General features: G+C 40.0%; 1 long non-coding RNA gene across 2 annotated transcripts in view; it reads right to left on the bottom strand.

Annotated features, from left to right (window-relative positions):
- LOC138441137 (uncharacterized) overlaps positions 1–16,420 on the bottom strand; it is a 232,363-nt gene that overhangs the window by 126,409 nt on the left and 89,534 nt on the right. For both annotated transcript variants that reach the window (XR_011257253.1, XR_011257252.1), the window contains exons 2-3: positions 12,468–13,789; positions 3,781–3,931 (exon numbers count right to left, since the gene is read on the bottom strand). This is a non-coding gene — a long non-coding RNA (uncharacterized lncRNA). The remainder of the gene's footprint in view (positions 1–3,780; positions 3,932–12,467; positions 13,790–16,420) is intronic.

Here is a 16,420-nt window from a genome sequence, read left to right as displayed (position 1 = left end):
CTTTCTTTGTGGTTTATTTTCTCTTTGGAATATTTTCCCTTTTTCCTTCAAATTCCTTCATAAGTACTTTGTCCCTCCTCTTCTCTCCCAAGTTACTGGTGAGAGATTTAAAGTTGTCTACTGTTTAGGAAGAGCCTTCTGAAATGGGGAGGCCTTGAAAAACTGTGGTGGGACTCAAAGAGGGGAAAACAAAAGTGACCAAGAGAAGCTCTGCTCTAGAAAGTTTCATCCTTGTATAGGATTTTCACTTCACTGTGTTGTTACAGCTCAAGGAACAAAATCAAGGAAGAAAAACCAAGTAAAATCTGTCTCCCTTTAGTCACCAGTGTGGAAGGCCAGAGTGTCCAGAAGCTCTAGAATTCATTAAGAGTACACTGGCTGACAGTGGATTCATTTATTCTTCAGAAATATCTGGGTGTGGTAGCCAGCTGATGCAGAGTTCCAGGATTCCAATACTGTTAATATATTTTGGAAAAATGGGGACCATTAAGTGTGTTTCTCAACATTTTAAGTACTAAATGCTATTTTGGAGAAGGAAAAGGCAACTCACTCCAGTATTCCTGCCTGGAAAAACCCCATAGGAGCCAGGAGGGCTATAGTCCATGGGGTCCCAAGAGTCAGACATGACTGAGCAACTAAACCACCATCAACTACCAAATGCTATTTAATTACATACTCTTTGGGAAAACTACATTTGACTGATATCTTGTTCACTTATTTTAATATTTCCAACGAGCTGACAGCACAACGCTATTAATAATACCTGTCATGTAAGGCCTGTAATCAGCAAGTAGCCAAGAAAAGTAGAATCAAGTATGCTCTATTGTTTCTTTCCTACACCCTTACTTGTAATATCAATTTTGTATTAATTTTCATTAAAAGTATTTTAAAATAAAGAAACCTATTTAAAATCATTTATATACTATTGTGATGCTTTTTATTTATGTGGGTTTATTATTTCTAAAGTACTCACACATATTTTATACAATTAAAACAAAAATCATACCAAGTTTATTATCTCAGTTTTACAAGTAAATGGACACTCAGAGAAGTTGCATCTTGCATAAGGTCCCAAAGTGAATAAATGACAGAATTAGGAAATAAACTCAGCTCTGATCTCTTTCACCTCACCATAGCTGACTTTTTTTATTATAGTATCCCAGCAAAGAGGAGTTTTGTATTCCAATGGTTTTAAACTTCATTTTAGCACTGACTTCATTTCTCAAATGAAATATCATGCATAAACCTGAGGCACATAATAAAACTGGGCAGTAGAACACCCGCGGATCCCCCTCTATCTCCATTAGGCAGAGACCTCTGAGGAACTGGCATTAAATCCAAAGTGTTCTCAGAGTGTGGTTTGAAGGCACTTAGCATCTAGATCTACTCCCTTACCCTTAGGCATCCTCACAGGTGGGCAGAAATACTACCATTTTGTGAGGGCAAAATGGAAATGCAGGGCCCAGTGTTAAAAAATCAAGAATTTTAAGACGGTGACAGCAGAACCAAGTAATGGGCTGCTTGTCTGTGAAGCTGTCCTTGTGTGTAGACCAGGATTTACCTTCAGAACCCTTTAGTAAATGGTTTCTAAACCTGTGTGCTTCTCTTTTCTCAATGACCTTTATTATTATATTCATATCTACCTTGGGGAATGGTCATTAAATCTGCTCAAATTACATTAAAGCGGGGAATTTTTAAATCATTAAAACATATTTTCCTCCTGCCTGCATACCAGACCTTCACTCTAGTTCACAGCAAAGACGCATACGTCCAAGGGAAACTGGATTCCAAGGAATCTGAACTTAAAGATATTTATTTTGTAAAATGGAAGCTCATAGCTTGAAAGCAGGCATTTCAAATTCCTTGGATCTCCTCCCATTCCTTACCCTACCATTACAATATCAACTATCAATATTGGTGGGCTCAGCTAAAAGACTGTATCACTAGACTGTCACAGACACATGGCTGTATATTCATCACATCTGTCTCCTATTGGTCCTGGATACCCAGGAAGGTGGTATCTTTGAAAGATACCACCGCAGAGGACGGAGTGCTGTTTATAACTTCTGGGTCTAGCCCCCAAACCTGTATACTCCTCCACACTCTGCTTCTTTTCCTCGGTTGCAGCCAAATGCAGAGGGCTCTGTAGAAAACTCAGATATCCTAGAATATGATGAAGCTAGAAGTGGAAGAATCCTGATTAGCTCCATGCATCAGGGCATCTTGGTCTCTAATGACACACTGGTCCATGTTGGACTGTTTGGGAACTTAGAGTAAATCTGTACTGTATTATGTGACCAAGATTTGGGGTTGTTGTGTTACAACAGTTAGTATTACTTTACCTGACTATACATACAGGCAAGATATTTCTTACACTCCTGGGGCTTATCAAGAGTTAAGAAGAAAGATAAAAGTAAGCATTTAAAATAATATATTTATTTCTGACCCAGGAAATTTGTGTGAGGAGACATAGAAAGGACAGTTATATGGCCATATATATGTCTCTTGAGGTTTCCTCTCTGCGTATCATCTTGGAGAAATCCTGTTAAACACATCAAAAGGAACGTTGAGGGTATCATTTCTTGCCCTTGTCTACATTTGTGACTCTGAGAGGAGACTACCTTATCCTGATAAAGGATAGGTCATGGCAGTCTGGTTGGACACCATATCCAGGTAGGGGGAACCCCTGATATTTAGCTTTCCAAAGCATCCCTGGTTCCTATCAGCTGTAGACAGAGCATGCAGTAGTAGAGTCTGACCAAAGAAGAGGCTAGAAGGATTGGTGATGGGAGATCAGATGTCTCTCTGGCATGGGCAGCTTCAGAGATAACCAAGTTAGGGCCAAAGGGAGTCAAAGCCACATTACATAGAGGTCTGGAGAAAGAGCACAAACCCAAATGAGGTCAGAACCACCTGAGAATACCAATAGACTCCAATCAAACTGAGTCAAGATCACAAGTTACTCCACCTGCAGAATTTAACTAAGAACACTTTCTGAGTAAGCCACACATAGATGAAGGAAAGGCAGGAAAGTTTGGGTAGAAGGGCCCTAACTCTTCTCCACTCCCGGAAGGTTTTGTAAATCACCTCTTACAATCAATGTGGCCAGACAACATCACATGGAAAGCAATAGGGCAAGGGAGCCACCTCAGAGAAAATCATGCTTACTCCAAAGACGAAACACTATTAACAGATTGATTAAATGACCAGTATAGATTACACTCTAAGCAGGGTTGAATGTTGAGCAATTTTTTTTCCTATTAGGAGATGGGAAATTTGCCAGAGTTGGGGAACGGAGGGAATGGAAGATGACAGGGTTGGAAATTAGGGTTAGTTTAAGACAAAATATTCATGTATTCTTTGCATTACCCCAGTTTTGATATGAGTTAAACCTTGCAAATCTACTATGTATGATTGAAATTATTTAGTTTACTTTTCTTTTAAACTATCTACTAAAACTTCACAAACCCCAGGACTCTCCTGAGAAAGTCTGGCAATGACAGATTTTTGTAAACGTATGGCACTCCTCTTCTTTATTCGGCAGTGCCATGCTATTAAAAAGTATAATTTCCCCACATCCATTCTTGTGAAATAAAACACACGACAAGGAAAAGTGCATAAAACAGTGTCAGGCTTTTCATTCTTTCTTTCTGAGCAGGTCTGGGGGAAACCAATCTTGCCAAGAACAATGTCAGAAACATCAATTGACTACAGTGATAACAACATACCCAGAAGGCAGGTTGTCTGACAATAAAGTTGCCAAAAAAGAAATTGCTGTACCTGTGGAGACCTTGAGTAGTTCCATGAAGGTGGTCCATTGCTGATAATAAAGGCAGTGCAGAGCAGCTGGAAGTTCCTCTAACTAATGGGAGTTTCCTGAAGATTCTGAGCCATTTGGCTTTGCTGGTTCACTCCAGAAAATATACATGTGCTGCATTTGAGAGTAATGAAAGTTTTTGTCAAGAAGGCAGCAATTATCACCATTAGACCCTTCCCTCTTCATATCCATATTTAAAGTTCACTTTTGTTAGTGATGGAAACCAAAGCCTGTCCCTTGATAATTGGGCACCAGATATAATTGCATGAGTAGAGAATAGCTATAGTAAGTAGGAAAGTGCTTAGTTCTCTTGCTTTGTGTGATATTTATGTTAAATTGTTTTAACCAACTCTTTTAACCAATGCTTGAGTGTACCAAAATGGCCAACTAGAGTTTTAAACAGTAGTAAGAGAGTACAAGCTAGAATATTTCAGAGTTTAATTCTAAAATGGATGTATAGTTTCTGCATGAACCAGAATATTTGAGGTCACGTCAGATTGTATCTCTTGTCCAGAGGATACCAAAGAGTTCTTGTTAGGCTGGATGGAGATAGAGAGCACAAAGAGCTACAACAGAAATGGGGAAGAAAGCCCCTGGGATTGTAAAAGTCTGTGTAAGACCGTGTCCAGAGTGATGCTGACTTGCCAGGTTTTCTTCCCTTTTCCTCTGTCCTAGAAGTTTATTAGGAAGAGAGAGAGAGAGAATTAAGAGAAACAGCATAGACTTCATGTTCCCCCGGTGAGGCATTAAGATCTGTATGGGTTCAGGTGTGCTGCTCATGTGCAAAATCATCCAGGTCTTGATCTGTTGCCATTTATGTGGTATTAGTTTTCTCCACAAGAGAGCCTGCAAGCTTATTTGGGATAGGGATATTATGCCAGTTGGTGTCCTAACAGACTGGCACACTCAGACTAGGATAATTCAATGAGGGTTTAATAGAGGAATAAAAGTGGGCAGGGTTTTAGGAAATGGTACATGGGGAATGGTATAGTCCCCTAAGAGCAACAGAGCTAGAGATACCACCCTAGGCTCAAAGAACGCCAGAAAAAGGGTCTTAGAACTTCTGTTCTGTGACCTTTCACAGAGCCAGTGGAGGTGAGAATGCCAAAAAGAGGGAAAGAATACTGTCTCACCTTCCCGGAGCCTCCTGCAGGGGCACCATGGGCTGAGCTCAATGGGAAACCAGAGGCAGGAATCCTGAGAAGCTGCCTGAGCACAGAGCACGCTGGGATGGGCTGAGCGAGGATCGGAGCGAGGCAAACTAAGGATCCTCAGCATGGACACACTTCCCTTTCTCTTTTAGATACATGGCACCTGGCCTCAGTAACCAGGGGCTTGATTAAGAGGCTGCTCTTGGCATTTCAATGGCTCTTTTTCCTTATCTATATAGTAGCAAGGCATCTGCCTGCTTCTACTCCCCATAGGAGAGGAATGGTTTATCTATTTGAGGGGCCCTAAAAGAACCTGACTACAGGAATGATTTCAAAGCATAATTTACACCAAAGCAATAACAGACCCCTAAAAGCTCTGATTAAGAGTCTTAAATAAATTCACCTTCTGTAATTGCCAGTACACGTCTCTGTCCTCGACTTTATGAACCAACTCCAGCACCCCCGAGCTTACATCCCTCCTTGATCAATCTTCAGCAAGGGATTTACTTCTCTAATAACATGCTTCTCAACATCAGGCAGGTCCCAGAATGACCATCAAACAGAGGCAATGCGAACAGCTGGGAGTATCTGATGGTAGTAAACACAGATGTGCCTGACAGGACATTAACTGCTTAGCACATTGATGTAACTGACTTCCCAACATTCAGCAAAGCTTTGTAGTCCCTGAGATGCTACTGCCTGGGTCTAATGATTGCCGTGTTTCCCCATCCGCTCTTCGGCAGTGTTTTCTGCTGCATCTGATGCAGTGCTTCGGCTTGGTGTTAATTATGAGATCGGCTCAAGGCCTGTGATTTAGAGCCTGGGCTCAGAACCCTTTGAGTAATTCAGTTCCTGTAAGTCTGTGTTATTGGCTCCTGAATGCAGGTGCTTAAGCTAATTAAAATATAAGCTGGAGAAATTCATTTCTTAAGCAAAATTGAACCTGATATACAAACTGAATACTGTACCTTGTCATGTCCTTGTCTAGCTCAATTCTACCTCTTACTGCTTACCTCCTGCTTGAGAATTTCCTTTTAAAGCAAATGTTTGAATTGCTTGAGTCAGAATTGGCCTTTCTGGAAATAACTTGGATAAGGTACTGAAGTACAACAAGGGTTTTTAATTTTCTTTTGTGGCATTATCAGTCAACCAATATCATCATGAGAAGACAAATTGATAGTCTGTTAGTAGAATGGCGAAATCCTTCAAATACCTTGTTCATCACACAAGTAAATGGCATTGTTGTACCAGACAAACATGAGATAACAGCACTGATAACTTGATGAGGGATCACAATGGCTCTACCCTGTCCTACCCAATCTACCTAACACCAGAGTCACAGATATTTGCAGTATGATTGATAAAATTAAGAGCAGACTTTTGCAAGGAACAAAATCTTTTAGTCTGTTAATCCAAACACACACACATACAGAACAAATGCCATCTAGCTTCAAATCAGTGTTTCTGTGTCTCTTTCTGTTTAGGTTTCCAGATCTGATGGAGAAAAATCTCTGGGTATAGTCACTTGCTAGCATTTCTAACTGAGCCTCCTATCTTATAAATGTTTTCTTCGGGCACAGGTTATACTGACCACTGAAATATACCACTGCTCCTGAAAATCTCCTGAATAGCCTGAGACTACTGTTAGCTGGTCAGGAGTGTCACTATCACAAAAAGCACTTGGCAAAAATCTTGAAAAATTTGAATACTATTTTCTATTACAGAATTGCTAAGGCCAGGATGATAAACAAGTTTATCTCTTGGCCATCCTAATTATTTAAGTTGTCTGGAATAATGGTCTTAGAGGGAGTCTAGAGTGAGCCCCACATTCATAGAAAAGAGGGCAGGGTTGGCTGGCTAGTCTTGAAGGTCTGTCAGCCTCTACTCTCAGTTGCTGAGATAAATGAATGCTTCTTGAAGTATAAATGTGTTTTACAGATCATATATGTGATTTTATTATAATTATTGTATAAATATAATGCACATAGGGCTTCTCTATTGGCTCAACTGGTAAAGAATCCACCTGCAAATGTGGGACACCTGGGTTCGATCCCTGGGTTAGGAAGAGTCCCTGGAGAAGGGAATAACTTACCCACTCCAGTATTCTTGCCTGGAGAATTCCATGACATGACTGAGTGATCTTCACTTCACTAATGCATATATACCTTATACATGTATATATAAAAATATAACAGCACATAAAATTCTGGAAGAATTCATAGAATCTGGCTAAGTTTTAAAAAGTAATGTAATTTGCAATTTGGGAGGGGGTTCAGGATTGGGAACTCATGTATACCCGTGGCGGAGTCATGTCAATGTATGGCAAAACCAATACAGTATTGTAAAGTAAAATAAAGTAAAAAAAATAAAAATAAAAAGTAATGTAATGTTTGTTTTAAACAAACATAAGTTTATACATTTGTTTAAAACCTATAACAAAACTTCTGTAGTTAGAGAATAAATTATTCTAGTTTGGAAAAATTATGCTAGACTGTAGAATTGCAGAGATAAATACAAGCTGGTCCTTAAAGAAACTTGTTTTTTTTTTTCCCCTGTTCCCCTTTGATTTCAACAAATTTGCACTCTCACATAGGTATCAGCTATGTTTTGAGATAAGTCAGCTTAATCAACCACTAATATTCTTTGGCTATGAATGACACAGCAACTTTGTGAATCCCTAAATGTTGTGGGTACCCTGGAAGTAAGGTAACTTCTGTACTTTGCCCAATGATTGGCTGGCTCCAGAGATTTGTCATGAGTCCCCAGAGAGCAGAGTCACGGTGGTTATCATCCTAGGGCACTCTCAGCAGGCCACAGTGATAAAGTATTAATTGACACTGGGAATTCTATTAAGTGGATTGGAATACTTGAGTCGACTCATCGGGGCACTTGTTCCACTGGGAAAAGTAAATTAGGATCAGAAACCTGCTTGGTGATTAATGAATCAAAACAAAAGGAACTGAATGGTTTTAAGAATTTAGTTCCAAGAGATTTTTTTTTAGAAATCAGCCAGTAGTTTGAAACTATACCAACTGGAGTTTATCATATAGTTATGTACTCAGGCTAATCTAAACAGTAATTCCACCTTTGGGGGAGGAAATATAGTTACACATAGATTTTAAAAAAATAACAGCCTTTAGTATTGGTAGTGTGCATGCTAAGTCGCTTCAGTTGTGTCTGACTCTTTACGAACCTATGTACTGTAGCCCTCTAGGCTCCTCTATCCATGGGGATTCTCCAAGCAAGAATACTGGAATGGGGTGGAGTGCCCTCCTCCAGGGGATCTTCCTAACCCAGGGATTGAACTCTTGTCTCTTCTAGCTACCTGCATTGGCAAGCAGGTTCTTTACCACTAGCGCCCCCTGGGAAGCCCAGTGGAAGCATGGAACAACATACACATTAACTTAATTTCAGGAGACCCTGTTTTTTTTTTTTTCACATGATGGTTTTGTTTTATTTTTTAAATGGCTGATTTTTATCAATCCAGCTAGTGTGCAGTAATCTCATACTTTTTAATATACATTATCTGCAATAACATTGCGGCAGCTCCACACCATGGACTGACACACAACACTTAGAACAGATTTATTGTATTTGATTTTTATGTAAATAATAAATGTCTTTAAATTGCCTAAATATACCATTCTGAGCTGTTTCATTCTACCAGGAAAATACCAGGGATTTTTCCTCTCTTAAAATTAAATACCAAAATAAGTACATTTGATTAAATAATGTTGTGATGACATTAAAAAATTTACAGTAAGGCCAAAGCCCCTCTTCTGCTTGCATTCCACTCAACTCTGACCCCAGAACTCTTTGAAAAGGTGAATGGTTCTCTTCTGGAGGAACATGAAACAGAGAAAGGTTTAGTGCAGGGCCATGCCAAGAGATGGGTGACTCATGTCTTAAAACCCCCAAACTGCCTGACAGCTTTCAGGGAAGCCCTTTTTTAGGAACGGTGAAGGAGGGCATGGTTAGTTGTTAGAAACTTCTTAGTGTCTCATCCTTTGTTTTCCAGGTCTGGCACGGTCAGGTAAAGATGTTCCTGTAAATCTCTACCACAGGAATGTCATTCTCTGTCTTAACAAGGAAGAGCAAGGTTCTGAGGCACAACTTTGCCCCTCTGAGGTCCCCGTCCTGGCTAAAAGAAGGCAGATCTCAGCTGGTGGCTCCCTCAGAGCCAGGTCCCCAGCCCCTGCCCAGCTGTCTTGCTGAGGGAGCCAGGCACGCGGGACCCAACTGTCCCTCAGGCTCCTCAGGCTGCCCAAATGCACGATGGGAGGGGCCGGGTCAACCGGCTGCATCCTATGCAGACTGCCGCTGTCATTAGGTCGCAGAGGTGGGGGCCGGGGAGAGGTTCAGGGCCTTGCTGAGGAGCCCTGCAGGACACAGTCCCCTGGGACCACCACTCGCCGGCTGACCTAGGGCCCGGTAAGCTGGAGGGCCCAGGGGAGAAGGCCGGGATCCGCCTCTTACCTCACTCTCCATCTGATGACCACCACTCTGCTGACCATTGGCTGCGCCGTCCACTACTGGTCGCTCATTGATAGTTGGTTGCTTGGGGGAGGGGCCCACTGCCATGGACCAATGGCTGAGCAGGACCACTGATGGTTGTTCCTTGACAGTTGGTCCCTGCGGCAGGCGGCACTGCAGCACCGACCAAAGGCTGAACAAGACTATTAATGGTCTCGTGGTAACTGTTGCCTGGTAACGGGGGTGGAAAGTGAAGTCGCTCAGTCGTGTCCGACTCTTTGCGACCCCATGGACTGTAGCCTACCAGGCTCCTCTGTCCATGGGATTTTCCAGGCAATAGTACTGGAATGGATTGCCATTTCCTTCTCCAGGGGATCAGGTCCCCGCCTTGTAGACAGACGCTTTACTGTCTAAGCCACCAGGGAAGTCCGGGGGTAGGGGTGGTAACGGGGGTAGGGGTGGGCAATAGCACACAGCAACAGCTCTGTAATAGGGGCTGCCCACTGCTAAGCTCTATTACAAAACCACAGGCAGCAAAGCTGGGCTCTGTTGGTGTCTCCCTGCCTGGTGCTCAGCTGAGCTCCAAGTAGAGACTCAGGGTCCTTCTGAGGGAGGATGTGGCGGGGGCAACTGAATCTTCTGGGCCTGGGCTGGAGTCCCCTTGTCGCCTGTCACCAGGAGACAAGACAGTATTATGCTGTTCACGTGTGGAATTAGAATATCTTGAGGTGTACTTTCTTTCTTTATGAAATAGTGGGGTCCATATATATATATATATATATATTTTTTTTTTTTTAAGTCGCTCAGTCATGTCTGACTCTTTGGGACCCCGTAGACTGTAGCCTATCAGGCTCCTCTGTCCATGAGATTCTCCAGGCAAGAATACTGGAGTGGGTTGCCATTTCCTTTTAAATCATCCATTTCTCCTCTGGAAATTTTGGAATCACACAGGGCATTTTGTGTGGATTACATTCTGGGAGAAAAAGCAACATAGTTTTGTTTCGTTGTTTATTTTCAGCCTATGGAATGACTTGCTTTTGTCTGTCCTGTAAGTCAGATGGAGCTACTTGGCATCTACAAACTTTCCATGTTAGAACAGTTACCTGATGAATTCAGTCCACCTCCATTTCCATATGTAGGACGGACAGACACCCAGAGGGACACCCACAGACCACCTGCAACCCTAAAGGAAAGAGCTGTCATGCTCACGGAGCTGCGCTTCCTCATTTCTCTTTCTGCTTTCTGTTGTTTGTTTCTTTGTCTTGACTTTGTCCCTGTCATAATTTTCCATTCCAAGTAGAACAAATCTCCTACACATTGTGTATGTTTAAAGCGACAGGAGATTCTCTTGACCCTTGCTATCTTGGAGGTTGTGATAGGAGGGAAGGTGTATGGTGTGTAGGCAGAGACTGGTGAAGCCGTAGGCTGGGATGCTGTTAATGAGGCCAGGTGGAGGAGCAGCAGTGGTGTGAGGAGAGATGTAAATGCCCCGCAATCCTTCCCTGATCTCAGAGGACAGCAGTTGGAGGTAAGTGTGCCCTGGGTGCTATCTAGGCAGCAGGAGGCCAAAGGGAATGGATAAACAGAGAGGTAGAAAATTCCTCTGGGCGAAATGTCAGATGTGGGGCTGCATAAAGAAACTTCCAGTTCTTAAGCACAAAATAAACGCTTGCCTGCCCATGCTCTGATATACCACATGTTCTTCAACACAAAGACAAAAGTAATGTGTAAAACTAGTAAAGGATGCCTAAGAAAGTAATATATGTATGTATGTATGTATGTATGTATATATATATATATATATATATATATAATGGTAACTACATCAGTTCCTTTTTAAAAATAAAAAATACAAACTGCTTTCAATAAATGATTGTGCTTGGTTTGACTTTTAGGTGTTCAATAATGCTGGTCTCTAAGTATTTAGGATAATTCTGACTACTCAGAACTCAACTAACTCAGCTCTGTGAGGTTAAGGCCTGCCTGTTGGTTCACTATTACATTCACAGCTGGCAAACTACTCTGAGCACTGTGGGAACTAATAAATATCTGTAGATGGAGAGACTGACAGATTAAATCAATCCTTTATCTATAAAAGAGAACTTTTACCAACTCATATCTCAAGCTGGGTTGAAGGGCAAACAGGGAATACATTGTCCAGTTCACTATAAGGGCTAGAAGGTCAATAATACATCTTATTTTCTTCAGCTTTTGAATTTTTGTATTTCATGCATTTTAGAATATATTATTTTTCTGATAACTGTCTCTAATTGCCACTTGGTTATCCTTTATTAAGTTAGTTTTAATCAGACTATGTCTGGTATTCACTTTCCCTTTTAGCTATTTTTCTTCCCCGTTATGTGGCTGACTCTGTGACAGGAGCAGACATAGTTATCTAATTTACAGCAGTATCACCAGAGCCTGGCATAGAGTAAATGATCAATATATATTTGTTGCATAAATGGATAATAATTGTCTCCTGATTTCCTTCCCTCTTTTCTCTCAGTTGGAGCCCTCCTAGTAAGTTGAGCATAAAGTGTGACATTGAAATCAGGATTCTAATTTTAGAGTGAAGGGAGGTGCTACTGATGATTACACCAGGACAAAGTCAAAATCTGAGATGGTCCCACCCAGACTGGGACATATGATATTCTATTTGGAAAGGTCTTTTCCATTCCACCCCCTGCCTAGGATGGGTAGGGGGCTTCCTCAATTATAATGAGCAAACCATTTTAGATAGTAGACATCAGGAATCAAAACACATCATTATTGCTTTTATAGCAAACAGCCTATAAGCTGTCAGTGATGCTTGCTTTTCTCCCAAAACTGCAACAGGTTCTCTCTCTCTCTGACCATTTTCACTTTGATTTGTTTGTTTGTTTTTGTTGTTTATAAGGATCTGTTGTTACTAGGTCTGGCTTGCTGGATGATTCATAGTTTCTTGATTCTATATAGTCTTGCCATCGGGTTCTCATTCCCACATTACCCTGCTTAGTTATTGTAGACTTCCTGTCCCGGGCACTCACCTGAGTTAATTATTTGGTTTTATGATTCTCGCCAATGCCCTTTGAAGTTCCTCCTGGCAACGTATAGCCTTTTTCTTCAACAAGCAGAGTTCGGTTCAGTTGCTTAGACTCTTTGCGACCCCATGAACCGCAGCATGCCAGGCCTCCCTGTCCAGCACCAACTCCCAGAGTTTACTCAGACTCATGTCCATTGAGTCGGTGATGCCATCCAACCATTTCCTCCTCTGCTTCCCCTTCTCCTTCTGCCTTCAATCTTTCCCAGCATCAGGGTCTTTTCAAATAAGTCAGGTGGCCGAAGTATTGGAGTTTAAGCTTCAACATCAGTCCTTCCAATGAATATTCAGGACTGATTTCTTTTAGGATGGACTGGTTGGATCTTCCTGCAGACAAAAGGACTCTCGAGTCTTCTCCAACACCACAGTTCAAAAGCATCGATTCTTCAGTGCTCAGCTTTCTTTAGAGTCCAACTCTCACATCCATACATTACTACTGGAAAAGCCATAGCCATGACTAGATGGATCTCTGTTGACAAAGCAATGTCTTTGATTTTTAATACGCTATCTAGGTTGGTCATAGCTTTTCTTTCAAGGAGCAAGCGTCTTTTAATTTCATGGCTGCAGTCACCATCTGCAGTGATTTTGGAGCCCCCTAAAAATAAAGTCAGGCACTGTTTCCCTATCTATTTGCCATGAAATAATGGGAGATGATGCCATAATCTTAGTTTTCTGAATGTTGAGCTTTAAGCCAACTTTTTCACTCTCTTCTTTCATCAAGAGAATCTTTAGTTGTTCTTCACTTTTGTCATAAGGTTGGTGTCATCTGCATTTCTGAGGTTATTGATATTTCTCTCGGAAATCTTGATCCCAGCTTGTGCTTCATCCAGCCCGGTGTTTCTCATGATGTACTCTGCATATAAGTTAAATAAGCAGGATGACAATATACAGCCTTGACGTACTCCTTTTCCTATTTGGAACCAGTCTGTTGTTCCATGTCCAGTTCTAACTGTTGCTTCCTGACCTGCATACAGATTTCTCAAGAGGCAGGTCAGGTGGTCTGCTTTTCCTTTCTCTTTCAGAATTTTCTACAGTTTGTTGTGATTCACGCAGTCAAAGGCTTTGGCATAGTCAATAAAGCAGAAGTAGATATTTTTCTGGAACTCTCTTGCTTTTTCGATGAACAGATGTTTACATCACAGCTGTTTTTGATAGTTTCCTGGGAAAGACAGATTCCAGATCTACGGATCTTCATGTCTGTGGGGAAGTGCCCTGGGTCCTATTAGGACAAGGGATTCCCTGGATCCATGGGAGGTTGAGCTGTGAGCCCTGCTTAAAACACAAAATGTTGAAGTTGTGTTATTCACATCCCCTTTCCATTATGCTATACGTGGAATTAATCAGCATGACTACAACTCTCACTTTCAAATTAAATGCAATTAAAGCTGGAAGATTTCAATCTGAAAAACACATTCAGGAGTTAGGTCTTTCTATTGTTTTATTAGAAAGGAGCCTCCATTGCTTTCTTGACTCTCTTTTAGTAGAGGTAGTGATAAAAATAAAATGGAAATGAAAGATGATGGATGGCCTGTAGGTATCTTATTCAACAACTGAAAACAGACATATAAATAGAAATATTAATCAATTCTCTGAGCATAGTTCAGGTGCTAAGCTGTGCAATGTAATAATCCCACAGCTTAATTATTATTTTTATGGATACAGTGGCCCAATACACTTCAGGCAGTTGAATCAATAAAACCTTCTGCTAGAGTGGGTTGGGCACAGGGTTGTACTACTTTTCTGCCAAGCAAACAGGTTTGGATTTATACTGGATTCATGCTAATATTTTGATCGATGTGTCTTAGATCATCTTCATTTTAAATGCATCGTTGAAGACACTTGCATTTAGTTCCCAAGTTGGACCTCAGTTTTGTTCTGGAGATGTGCCTGCTCACACCGAAAAAGATATCAATTGAACTGAGCCATGTGATGCTACATAAAATCAAGCTTGCTACAAAAATAAATTGGCTGAAACAAATGCTTTCTTCAGAAATGTCACTACTGAACAAGAAATAAAAGAGATATATTTTTTTTCTCCCGAGAAAGAGTAGTGGATCACAGAAAATTATTTTGCTGGTATTAAACTTTAAATATAATTTTTTTCTACAGAGAGTTAGCATTTGCTTAACACATACAAGAATGTAGATTGAAATGTCTCTTGTCCAGCAACAGATCTTCAGAAAAATAATCTATTTTAATGTAGTCCTACTTTGTAGGAAAATTAAAAACTGCATGTGAAAACACGGCAGAGTTTCCTTTTCTTTCTGGGTTTTCATATCATCAACCTATTATCACTAATTACATTATATTCTTCTATTTTGCAAGGTTAGATATTTCAGGCTGGCTCCTAAGAGTGATAAAGTAAATGTTCATAGGTCATCAAACTTGAAGAAATAATGGAAATTCAAAGAACTCTGTCTTCCACATTTTTGGAAAACATTTGCCCACACACACTGAGACAGCATTAAAATATTTACCTCCCCCAAACAGAATTCTGACTGTCACTGCCAGGTTTAAAACACTGACTCAATCAGGGAAACAACTTTGAAGCAAAATGTTCACCTTATATTCATTATTATTATTCATTTCCTTGAAAAAACATTCAATAAAATTTTTATGAAATACAAAACATTTTATTTTTCATCTCTTTGCTTTTCCATTGATATATGTCCCCATATATCCATGTGGTTTCAGCAGGTATGATTAAAAGAAGGTAATATCAAATGAACTATAAATGGCAAAAATTTAAAAAGAAATGCAATGGTAATCTTTTATATCAGAGCTGCGCCTATGCAACTTGCAAACACACAGATGTAAAAACAAAAAATGTCTCACTATCCAGATGTTAATTCTGAAATAACTTTAAATTTGGGATGTTTTGTCTATACTGTGCTAACCAGCCTGTGTTTCTGTATGACTGTTCACACTGTGTAGACAAAACAGATGGATAATGTGACAGCACCATTCATTTTTTCTACCCAGATGTTCTGCCATCATTTGGCAGAGTCATCCCACTGGCCTGACAGTTGATGCTTAATATAAACTTCAGATCAGTATACTAGTTACATCTGGTGGTTTTCCCTGAAAACCTCCTGATCTTTTAACTTTCTAATTATTTAGCATTATTATTCTGAATAAGTAATTAATCTGACACTGGGTAGCTTATTATGTACTGTTAAAATATTACTGGAGAAACCAAGGCATAATACACACACATATGTGTGTGTGTGTGTGTATGTATCTACATATATATGTATGTGTATAAAAACAATATTGTATAATTTTATTTCATATATGAATTTTATTCTATAATTGGTTTATCTATTAGTGATTAGAGATGACACTTTGGCATGTAAATAAACAAGTAGCTAAATATATGTATATATGTATATCACCTAAAATTTTACTCTCATATGATTACAAGTGTACTTTTGAGGGATATACCCCAAAAAATCACATTTAATGTTAATTTATCATTACCTATGGCTTCTTTGAAATGTATTATTTGTAAGGAAGTAGGATCTCTATATGATTATAAAATTCTGAAAATTTATAGCTTGTGAAGTTCTTTTCTTCTTCCACAGTAATGATATGCATCACTTACAGTAGGAATTTTAAACTAAGTGTATTTTTTTGCATTTCTTCAGAAACTCTAATTTAAATATTATTGTGACAATAAATATCTTTGCTTCAAGAACGCTTCATAAAATGTAAGAGCTTTTAACATGAAATAAATAAATTCATTGTTCTCTGAGATTAGGTGAATGTCTTTGAAATATACTATGTTAGAATGTTAATTGAGTTTGACACAGCATGGATATAAAATGCATCATACCACTCAACTTACCAGCAGTAGAACTGATTACCAATTCTAATCTTTGTCTGCATGGTGACAGCATA

This window comes from Ovis canadensis, chromosome 5 (genome assembly GCF_042477335.2).
Source record: "Ovis canadensis isolate MfBH-ARS-UI-01 breed Bighorn chromosome 5, ARS-UI_OviCan_v2, whole genome shotgun sequence".
Classification (NCBI taxonomy): Eukaryota; Metazoa; Chordata; class Mammalia; order Artiodactyla; family Bovidae; genus Ovis; species Ovis canadensis.
Note: the sequence above shows the minus strand (reverse complement) of the source record. Positions and strands in the feature narration are given on the sequence as shown.